This window comes from Mytilus edulis, chromosome 5 (genome assembly GCF_963676685.1).
Source record: "Mytilus edulis chromosome 5, xbMytEdul2.2, whole genome shotgun sequence".
In the NCBI taxonomy this organism is placed as follows: Eukaryota; Metazoa; Mollusca; class Bivalvia; order Mytilida; family Mytilidae; genus Mytilus; species Mytilus edulis.
The window spans coordinates 38,661,377-38,673,600 of NC_092348.1; the positions used below are offsets into that span (position 1 = coordinate 38,661,377).

The following is a 12,224-nucleotide window of genomic DNA, read 5'->3' on the forward strand; positions in this document are numbered from 1 at the left end:
TGGGATTTAATCTGCACTGCTCGTGTGACCCTAATTAACCCGAACGACGTAGGAGTTGGGTTTATTGTTTCATCTATTAGTTGCATATTAAATAACTGTATACTGTTACAGTACTGTCCCAATTCGAGGGAAGGTTTGGATCCCGCTAACATGTTTAACCCTGTCACATTCTGTGTGTATGTATGTGCCCATCATGAGGAGCATGTAATTCAGTGATATAGATACAATGGATAAGCGTTGATTCTTGAAAAAGAAACCATGAGCCCGGGGGGCGAATGGTTTGTTTTTCATGAATCAACGCTTATCCATTGTATCTATAACTTAAACTATTGTGTTAATGCCTTTTAAAAATTAACGCCTATTCTTAATTAGAAGGTATTGTAAGTGAGTTTAAATAACCATGTAATCGTGTCAAACGATCCATTACAATAAATTAAATATCACAATCAAATGTTTAAAAAAAAATACAAATATAGTATAACACAACACGTCTACCTTTAAAGATCTTCATACTATAAGGCATCTGAATGTTATCTGTTTTTACAAAATAAGATATATTCGAACTTATTTCTACTAAAATTGAAAATGTAAAATGGAGAATGTGTCAAAGGGAAAACAACCCGACAAAGAACATATATATAGTGCATATAATAAGTATGTTTCCGAAATTTCTAACAAAAATCCTAATTCAAGGAACATCACGATTTTCTAGCATAGAAATTTGCGAATTAACAGTTCTTAAATTATGTATTAAAACAGATGAAATCATATTATATTAATTTATAAAACAAAAATGGACAAATAGAATGTAGTCATTTTTGTTTCAAACATGTGGAATAGCCAACAATAATTCGATAATAAACGACCAAAATCGCTTTTATTACACAAAATATCAACAATAACATACAAAACAAGATCAAAAACTGGAAGACTAGAGAAAAAGGATAGCAAAGAGAATTCAGGGATTCGAACCTAAACAGACAAATCCGTACCTTTAATCATTTATCTTGACCATGAAACCTCGTGGCTACCAATTCATACTATACGTTTGCCTTTTATGTATATATAAAGGCACAAGCCCTGTGTGTCTGTTGTACCGATGTATAATGTATATCATATATTCATTTATATGTATAAAATAGACATTTTTATCGTAACCGATTGGTAGCTCAGAGGTTTCGTCGATATGTTGATGTCAGTAACACGTTACAGAATTCATGGACGGGTTCGATTCCCAGTGAAGGCATATAGAAATTACAAAAATTAAAGGTTAGTTTTTAAAACAATTCCATTAGTGAACAGAAATCAGCAAATTAGTCAATTCAAACTTAATGTAATTAGGCACACAAAGGAAACAAAAGAATATAAAACGGTGAGTCCATTTCAGCGACAGATTTAGAAAGCGTTGATTCTAGAAAAAGAATCCACGGTAAATGAATAGGCTTACGTCACCACAATGGTTTAAGTGGTTTTCGTCTGTTGCTGTGTTACACATTTGTTTTTTCGTTCATTTGTTTTTTACATACATTATGCTGTTATATTTCTTGTTTGGCGTGTTTTTCATTTGACATTTCGGAGTCTTTTACAGCTGACTATATGTTAGGGCTTTTCTCATTGTTGACGGCCGTACGTTGACCTATAAGTGATAATTTCTGTGTCATTTGGTCTTTTGTGAAGAGTTGTCTCATTGTCGATTATACCAAATCTTCTTTTTCATTAAGCAATTCCGTTTTATCTTAACATTTACTGCTTCTGGCCTGTAGATGTTACCTCAGAAAACTTAGTGTTGGATATCAAAATATTCCAATGAAGTTGGGTTTATATAAATTATGATGACTTCTTCCTGCAGTTCACTTACTAGATATAATTTTTCTTTTGGTTCCGATGTTTGACGAACAAAATTATATTCAGCCAGATTAAAGATGCAAAGCTGTTGTCTAAACAATCTAATTTAAAGAGGAATGGATTTCACTCACACGGTCAAAACCTGAATGTTGTTAAAACCTACTTGTATTCAAACCTTTCGATTGCTAGAAGAATCTATACATTATATAAATTTTATCACACAAATTATATATATTTATATACTTCTAAACTCTTCATATGGTATGACCGTTCATTTAAAAGACGCTATCACATAGGTAATTTTATTATCATATTATAATAAAACGATTAGCTAAATAAAAATTAGAAGTTTCACGCAGTTAATTTTACTTACTTGTCAAAACTATAATAAACACATTTGATACCGATGGTCACTACCGATGGTCATCACCGATCTGTTATTACGAGTGAATGGCAATATGTCGACTTAAAAAAAATCCAAAAATGTCTTAATGAACTGTTACACAAGAAGTCACTAGAAAGTAACATAGTTTATTTAAGTTATCTTGTGAGTATGGTGTTTTGCAGTCATGCTACGATATTTGAGATCTAGAGCTTCTTACAAATACCGTAGACATATCGGAATGGCCCAATACCTCGGTATCACTGTACGCAGCTACAAAAAGGCTAGCTTTTCACTCGCAAACAAAAGGTGTAAAAGAAAAGGATCGTGCACATCCAAGACTTGCAAATGCAAAGAAGCTATGATACCGTGTGGAAGTAAATGTCACACCAAGCCTATATGCAAGAATGTAATTAGCGAACTATGGCATCAATATTTAATTTTTACGTAGTATTTGAATTATAAAAAATTATACATTGTCATGTAACCGTCATTGCTTGCTTTTTTAGATAACATTTTTGTATTATTGAAACTTTTATAATGTAATTTAAAAAAAATACCTATATGGTCCAAATACTCATATGGTCTAACCCGTCAATATCCAAACGAGTATTATACTCATATGTTCCGACCATATGAGTATACGCTTATGGTCATGACCATACGCGTATGGTCCAAATACTCATATGGTCCGGAACATATATATAAATATTACCATTAAAAAAAATTATAATAACATGATGACTAAAGGCCACATATGTTGTTGAAGACAATATTGAAAATATCAAATGTTTTAGTGAAATCTGCATCTAAAGACGTCTAGATCTCTTACCGAAATGTATTAATTTGTTTTTGAGTGGAATATAATCAGTCTATGGAAAGTGCAAATCGAGATACCGTTTCTTATGGATGTGCATATTTTATTTCAAATGAGATTAATTGTGGAGAAATCTCAGAAGAGTGTTGACATTTGAAGGTATTGTAGAAAGTTCATCGATATGTACTTGTGTTTATTCACTAAAAAAACAGACGTATTTGACAGGACAAACGTATATAAAACTTGCCATGCATTTTGAACATTTATCTACCACCTTCGATGTGCATAATGTACGATCCTATGGCAACAATGAGCTATTCAATTAGTAATGGTTTTATGTCAAAATTTTAAAGGTGCTACTATAATTATTCTTCTCGGCTTTTCGATAGAATCATAGTTCATACAGAGAATAGATACGCTGACAAAGAAATGTTATTTCTGAAGAGAAAGAATTCTTTCAATACACAATCTATTCTTATCCGTTTTCCAATAAAAATGAATAAAAAAAAATGGCAACACCATTATTCAAAACAAACATAAATACACCGCTACCGTTATTTCGGACTTGATAGACACAATTCCACTTCTGAACAAGAAGCTTGAAACAAGCACTGACAATCAGTATTTACACTATTTTACATCATGTAACGATATAAAATAATGTATTTTTTTTTTATATGTGATGTGTTCATAAAGAAATTGACAATATGGTATGTCGATGCCACCAATTTGAACAAAAAGCAGGTATATGTATGTCTATGACTTAATTTTATTCCTCAAATATGACTTTTATCTAATACATAATTTATTTCTTTAATGACCAATTAAGAATTTTGAAAGATGTTTCGAAAAAATAATTTTGACATTAAGAAGTGTTCTTAAAACTGCTATTTCCTATATCATGTATATCATTTAAAGTATAGTGAAAATAAAACCATACCGGAACTACATTAGAAAAATATCGCATATACCATTAAATGAAACGCATTTCACTATTTATTAACAAAAGAAAAACGTACAATGTGTAGCAATAAAAGAAAATTAACTTGCAAAAACTTTGCTATTATTTTGATATTGAGCCTATTTTAAGACTTAATTTTCGTTTATATCACGATGATAGGTGAACAGTATATTTCGATAAAGAAATGTTACCTTGTTGTTCGTTTAACTAGTACACTTGACTCTTTTCCTTTAAAACGACACCGACAGACATTTTATATGCAAAAACTGTAAACAAATTGAAGATGAAATTCATTTCTTTTTATATTGTAATAGAAACCATAATAATAGAAAAGTTTATTTTGATTTTTTGATAAATGAGGACAGGGGACTCTTAAAATATTTACTTTTATTGTGTATATAATGTTCATTTTGTTAGGTTGTGTCACATACTATAAATATGTAGTTTTATGGCAATAAAGATTTGAATAGAATTGAATTGAATTATCGATTTCGAGCTCTATCAATTAATGATATAATGTAATACTGTCCTGTGTGTTGAGCCAATTTATTCCGGACTTATACAATAACTTAATAAATGTTTCAAAATAACAAACTTTTTAAAAGACTGCTTTAAATTTATAGTATATAAATAAAGGAACAAAAAAAGTAGAACAAAAATGTAAGCTCCGTGTGTTTGTTTTCAAATATCAGCCATTGAAAATATGGCGGGAATTATTGTCTCTAGACTTGTCATACATTTAACACCGTCATCCCTTTTCTTTTAAAGTTTATAAAAAAAAACCAAGGGATTTATAAGATTTCCAAAGTGGACATTTAAACTATAAATAATCAAATAATGAAAATAGAAGTAGGGGATGTGGGGACTTTTTTTAATGGCATTACATGTTGGAGGATTCCAAATACTGCAAAAAAAACATCCTTAAAATTGAGCTATGCTTGTATTGCAAAAACATGTTTTCCTTATGAGTCTCTGGATTTTTATTACTTCATATTAGAAATATCCCCACTTAAACTAAGATATGGTTTCTCGATTCGCACTATCATTCATTGATACTATGTACTTATTGACTGGTTATGAGGGGAATAGCTACTTAGTTCCATTCCTGCAGAAGGGTGGCAAAAAAAAACAAAGTTCCGAAGCCGCAGACAATAATTTGGTTACGAAGGACAGCACACATCCTATTCCACGAAAAATAAGTTTAAAGTATAAAGTATTGTCTTTCAAGCCTTTAAGCCTTAAACAACTTTGCAAGAATGTATAAACACACACCAACCAACAAAACAAAATAATAAGAGAATGTGTTTTTGTCCCAGTGGGTTTTTTTTTGTGTTTGTAAACGTTTGCCTTACAGCCATCAAAACCAGTGGTCCTCATTTTCAATTGTATATGCATAAAGTTGCAAGTAATTATTAATGTACTACCCTGCACCAAAGTATTAACAGATGATGAAGACGACGACGGACATGAGTTGGTGTACCGCACATATTTTATTCAGAACATGTTTTAGAAATTAATGAAATTACTCCTGGTAAGTGATTAAGTCACTTAAATTAGAATAACAAATAATCAATGTGACAAAGACAGACACATACAGCTATCTGATCATAATGATAACGTTGATTTTCAGGTTCTATATTTCTGTTTTATCTGATGTTGTGAAAAAAAACCAAAGCTCAATGAACGAGTCAAAGTCTTTTTTTTTTGTATCTAATGAACATAAAATATGACATGTTTACCTTGGTAATAGTTTTTAACCTGTTGACTTGCAATTAGTCTCATGAATGAACGAAGTGTAGCTCAAATTGTTTTTCTTCTAATTTATAGAATAACATAACGAATCAATCAATCAATGAAGTATGATTACATCATGTGCTAAACAGAGTTAGGAAGATGTGGTATGAGTGCCAATGAGACATTTCTCCATCCAAGTCACAATTTATAAAGTAAGCCTTTATAGTTTAAAGTACGATCTTCAACAGGGAGCATAGGCTCACAGCGAACAGCAAGCTAAAATGTATAAAGGGCCCCAAAAATTACAAGACTTGGTGTAAAACCGTTCAAACGGGAAAACCAACGGTCTAATCTATGTATGTACTTTATGAGTTAGAATAAGCGCTATGACGTTACGCACGGTATTCGGACTATTTTTCATTTGACCATTTCTTGATGCATAAGTAGGACAAAAACAAATCAGTTCTACGTTTTATTAAATAATAACTTGTCTTGATTCATCATTTGAATCGAAATTAAATAAAACCTGATTTTAATAAATTGAATTTTATGTATTATTACAAAATTTAAGGTGGTACCCAACACCTTCACTAAAATTAATTTGGCTCGTTTAATTTTCATTAAGTTTTGGCAAAGTATTTACTTTGACCCTTTGACAAAAATGTAAAAAAATCAAAGAATTTGAACCAACCAATTTATCAGAAAAATTACACTGGTTATATAGCAGTTTGTACAAACTCTAATTTTGATCATTGAGAAGCTTAATATTTCCTTAACAACACAACGTAATTTAAACGTTTTGGTAATTTTACAGAGTTATCTCCCTGTAGTGTTAGGTACCACCTTAAGCAAAAATTCCGTGTTCATAATGCCATTTTTGCCGTGTTAGACGTAACAACAATTACTAACAATCCAAATATAAACGAAGAAAAAAATACTAACTACTGAATGGAATTCGATAAAATTTGTACAGGTGGGAAATAATATGATCATATTTATGATGTGAAACGGTCACGATAAATATTATGTCAGTTCGCAATTTAGCAGTCATTTTCGAAATTCCATAGAGCTGTAAGGTTTGAAAATTCAAGTATACAAAAATGAAAGCAACCACTTCGATATTATAATATTTTCACATAAATTATAGAAAAGGTTCGCCACCTCTACATGAAAATGTGATTTTATTGAATTTGACGAAAACATTTTTATTTCTAACATAACTTCTCATTTTATTTTTTTCAGCATTTTCCGTGTCTCCCTTAAATGTGACCATAGAGACATTGTTCAAGATTTTTTCAGTACCATGATAATTAAGGGCATTTTAAACTTGTGATAGACAAATGAACTATGAAACAAGTTATACTCCTGAAATGTAAATTTTTTAAAGATTCGTTTAAGCCATCTATGCTAAAGAAACTCTAAATTTTTCATCAAGTTGTCCGTGTCTCCCCAAAATGTTACCACGTCCAAATTGAACGTTTTTTGCACGGAACGTCAATGTCACGTAGTATATCTTAATTTTGTTTTCCATTGACTGAAAGTTTAGCATTGTTGTGTTTTTAGCATTTGACCAGAGCTCTGGTATTTGTGTAATGATATAGTTTTTGGGGATAATTTAAAACAATTTCTTTTAAAAGGTAATAAATCAACAAGAAAAATTGACTTCCTTCAAAGTTTTGTAAACCATATGCTGATCTTAAAGGCGTTGAAGCTTTTGATGAATAATAAGTTTTCTATAATACCTAGCCTGTCGACTTTGGAACCTAGTAACATGTATGTGTCTGCTAGTACGAATGTTTGTTGTATGCACTTACAGTCATTCCCACGCATCCGACAAGCAGATTATGTGAAAAATGATTATTCGAATTCAAGGACTGTAGATCACTTTTTAATTTTAAATAAAATGAAAAATTCCAAACTGCCGTTTTCATTCAAAAATCTGAGGATGAAATTGAAATTATAGATCAAGCAAAGAGAAGATATATAGTAGATGTTGCTGTCATTGACCCGAACGAGGATTATTTTTTAATTATTATCGTCTTGAAAGACACATATTTTGGATGTTGATAGTACGGATAAAAGACCCTAAATTATTCTGTAACTGTAGTTCAAAAACTACAGCTGAAAGCGGGTTGATAACATTTATACTCCTAAACAGCTTCGGTACTGGCTGTTTCCACGCGATATATATATGCCCAGACTTAGATACTTGTGATGACGGAATCCTGAGCATCATAGAGGATAAGCATTTTGCAACAATTGACATGATTGGGCAGTGACAAATATTTGAAATGTATACTTTCGTTAAGTTAAGATTATGAGGAAATAAAGTTTATTTAATTATCAAAAGTATACAATCAGTCATGTAAACAGTCTATTTTTTAAAATGCCAGCTGTATTAAAAATGGTGCAAAGCTTTGAAGTTTTGTACATAAGTCGGTTGAAAATAATTGAAAACTACGTCGAGTAATGGTACCATTACCAAACCAAACACCGTGCGTAACGTCTATACTTTAAGCTCCATATCCCATGTATAAAACGCTTTACCCCTAAAAGTGTCCTATAATTCTATGTATCTCTCTGTTACATGTGAATTATATATTACTGTATGACATTAGGTGTATCACGTTATGACATTTGTACATGCAACACCCTTCGTGTTACTCCTACGTATACAAGTTATATTTAACAGGCTTATCAGTATTTACATTTACATCCACATATTAGTTTTAACAATAGGACGTACTTATTTTAGTACAATTAAACTATTGAAAAACCAGTAAGTGCTGCAATGTAAGTAAGTCAGGATAAGGTATTATAGTTTAGACATGCAATGACTGCAGCTGAATGTTAACTTAATATATATTGGAGTTGAATACTTATAATAATAGAGTTTGACATTGAAATCAATAAGGCTATGAATCAGTGGTTTCATTCCTTTAGACGTTTTTTGGTGGCTGGTATGATTTATCATAAGCATGTTTCACATCCTTTAAATCAGTCCTTGTTTAGGGTTGTTGGAAAGGAGAAGTTAGAGTAATGTTTCTTCTTAATCTCACCCAAAACCAAACATAACGGTTATCTTTTTTTATCGAAGTCATCTTTTAATTTATAAGCATCAATCAAAAATGAAATAAAATATTTACATTATTTATTTAACCGTTGTAAAGTGGTTAAATTAAGGTTAAAAACATTTTAAAAATTTACAGAAAGTGTACACAACATATATGTACAAACATTTACATACAATACAGTAATTTAATTGCAAATTACAAATAAGTAAAGAGAAGCCATATGTGTTTTATAAACTAAAATAATCTCTTAGTTTTGATATTTGTCAGTTTTTATTGTAAAACTGTCGTACAATTACAGATTAACAAATGAAAACTGTTTCTCATCATATAGGCGTACTATAATCGTAGGATGAACTCTACCGAACTGGTGTTGTCTGACTTTCCTTATCATAAAACCAAAAATTCAACAAACTTAAGTTAGAAACACATTGAGCAAACGTTTATTGGCATTTCATTCAGGGAAACATGCATAAAGTTTGTATTTTGCAACTTTTGTGATTAAATATTTGGTTTTGAAACAAGAGAATTTTTTTTTCAATATCAATAAATTTAACAATTATAGTGATTAACCGAGAGAGGGTAAATTCAACAAATCCATAATGCTGCTATAATTCGGTTTTCTATGCAATATTCCCCTTCCCGATTTGTCTTTGATAAGTAACATGTAACTTTGAAATTTGTATTCCTTCAAGAAAGATTCATACATTTCGACCTAATTATTTACATGCTGGTTACATACAATTTTATAAATATGTAAATAAAGTTGCATTTTTCGTATTAAACAAGAATTTCTTGTGAAATATAGGTAACCATTGTGAAGAGTTTTAAATAATAAGTTTTAATTTAAAAAAAAACATTATATTACATGCGCATTCAGTGAAAATGCATAATAGACAGTATATAACCAAACTGTTATTCGAGAATTTCAACGTTCTAGCTAGGATGGCATTTTAATCTTTTTCAGTAGTTCATCGATGCTGCAATCTCATAAATCGATTGATTAAAAAAATCAAGATACCAAACAAAAACGAAGGAACTCGCTAAACCGTCAAAATGGTTCAGCGACAAGGTAAGTGTCTCCTGTTGTATATACATTAATCACCCACAATGCATAAGCAGTTTCATAAATAACCTTCGCCAAAAAATAAATAAACACCAAAAAGTAAGCAAATACAAAACAAAAATAAACAAGAAATCACATATCGGGTAAACTGATCAAGTTTCAGTATCTGTTGGAAATTTAATATTTTTCACAAATGAAAGTTTGCAAAAAAATAAAAATGAATTAACTTTATATTTTATGTGTTGAAGCTCTACACTCAATATATTTGTATTGCAAGACGTTAAAAAAAACCTAAAACCCTCCATTTAATCCTGTATTCATTATATATTGCATCAAACATTGTCAAATTTACTTGATAAGTTACAAATGAACATGATTACTGTTTGGTCGATCCGACATTTTTCAGACCGGAAGAAGACTGCCTCATCATGTAAGTTTCCTGTTTTGTGTTTTCGAAATCTACACCAGTATGCATATCTTAGGATGAATCCAGCAAGTCTTTGCTCCAGGTAAAGATTGGTCAAATCAATAAGGTTTACATAATCATTATTAACTTGTCCAATGATTGCAATTTGCAATTGACAAAATAGAAAGAAAAAAAATCAGGTATACTTTAGATAAAGGTTTCTCGGACATTTTTGTCAAAAAAAAAATGATTTTCGTTTTATGGCAATATTCTACAATCATGAGTTATATGTTAACGCAAGATCAAGAGGGACGTCTTTTTTGCTGTATCGAAATCTATTTATAATTTTGCAAGACATGATATTTAAATTGTTCTGAAATTTTTAGTATTATTTGACAGTTTTAGTATTGTTTAACAAAGTAAGTTTAACCAATGTTGTTAAATTTTTTAACAAAAGCCAAATGAAGTACAACGTTTTTTTTTTATTCAGTAGATTATTAACATTTAATCGGACACTGAATATACCAAAGTTCAACAGATTCTAGAAAATTGAAATGGTCTGAAATACACAATTCTATAAAGCGGTTAAATCTTCATATTATCATACATCCCTTCCTTTGTTTGTTCCTGACCTGAAAATACATATTCAAATATTAGGTCAGTACCAAATAATGTATCTAGATCCATTTATTGTTAAGAATAAAGATTGAATGTATATCAATATATACATATACCATTCAGTAAAATTTATAACTTCATCAGATTAGTTAATTCTAATTCATTGCATTAAAGTTGTGTTGCGATCCCAGTTGAAATATTTGATTATACAGATATACAATGAAAAGGAAAACAAACTGTGAATTTCTTTTGTTCGGCCGTTGAAAGGGTTTTAAGATTCATTTAAAAAAGCTAGTTTAACATAGTAATTTCCGTGGGCTTATTTATAACGTTGTAAGACTTAGATGCATGATAGTCTTGTTAGTTTGCCATGATCAACATTAAGGTTGAGATGTTATTGTTTACCGCCAAGTTGAGCAGTTTTACACTGACATTACTGAATACTATTTTTTGACATTGTACTATCTTATGCATTGAGAGATATGCTGTACCGGTAGTCTGGTGAATTAACGAAAATAAATAAATTAACCAGACATATATGAATAATTAATAAAACAAATAATGATGGAAAAAGATAATGAAAGAAACAAATTATGATGGATAAAAATAATGAAAGAAACAAAAAGTAAATGAAACAGATACTAAATCAATAATAAAAAATTAATGAACAAATTGAAGACATATAATTTTAAAGGCGCCTTCCTTAACTGAAACCTAGTCTGGGGTAGAATTATCAGGATCCGTTCCATATGTTTGAACATGCATGTTGAAATAAGCTACGGTACAAATCCAATGGGTTATCTCGCGCTTCTCTGATACAAATCACATCTTTACAAAAACATTCCTACCACATATTGTGTAGATACATGTGAAATATGTCAGTCACTTAATAAGTACTATTTTTTAAGTTTTACCGCTTTCTTGTTTGTGTATACTAGCACCACGTTTACTGTTGTCCATAGTTTGGTTTTCTTCCACATCAGCTAATACTCCACATTCATCATAGGTATCAGTTTCCATACTGTTTTAAAGATATATCTTTACATCATTTCAATATTGAAAGTATAAAATTAGACCATTAAAAATAATGAAAAGAAAAAAATCAAAACACCATGTTTATTTTCAGTATGGTACAAATTTAACGCCATTTGTGTTTATATAGCAACGAATAATTTTATGGTTCGATAATTTCTAAGTAAGCATTGGCAATGTCTAAAAGTAAGTGATTGAAAATCTGTTAGTAGTTCATGGCTTACCCGAACTAAAAATATAATAGAAATCAAATACATCCGTAATGAAAAACATCAGATGTGATAGGTGGCCA

The 12,224-nt window shown here is 30.3% G+C and overlaps 1 long non-coding RNA gene across 1 annotated transcript; it reads right to left on the reverse strand.

Annotated features, from left to right (window-relative positions):
* Window positions 1-10,176: 10,176 nt before the first annotated feature.
* On the reverse strand, window positions 10,177-11,945 carry LOC139523617 (uncharacterized). The gene is made up of 2 exons (XR_011664653.1): window positions 11,815-11,945; window positions 10,177-10,914 (listed from the first exon to the last, which is right to left on the reverse strand). It is a non-coding gene; the product is annotated as an uncharacterized lncRNA (long non-coding RNA).
* Between the last annotated feature and the right edge of the window lie 279 nt (window positions 11,946-12,224).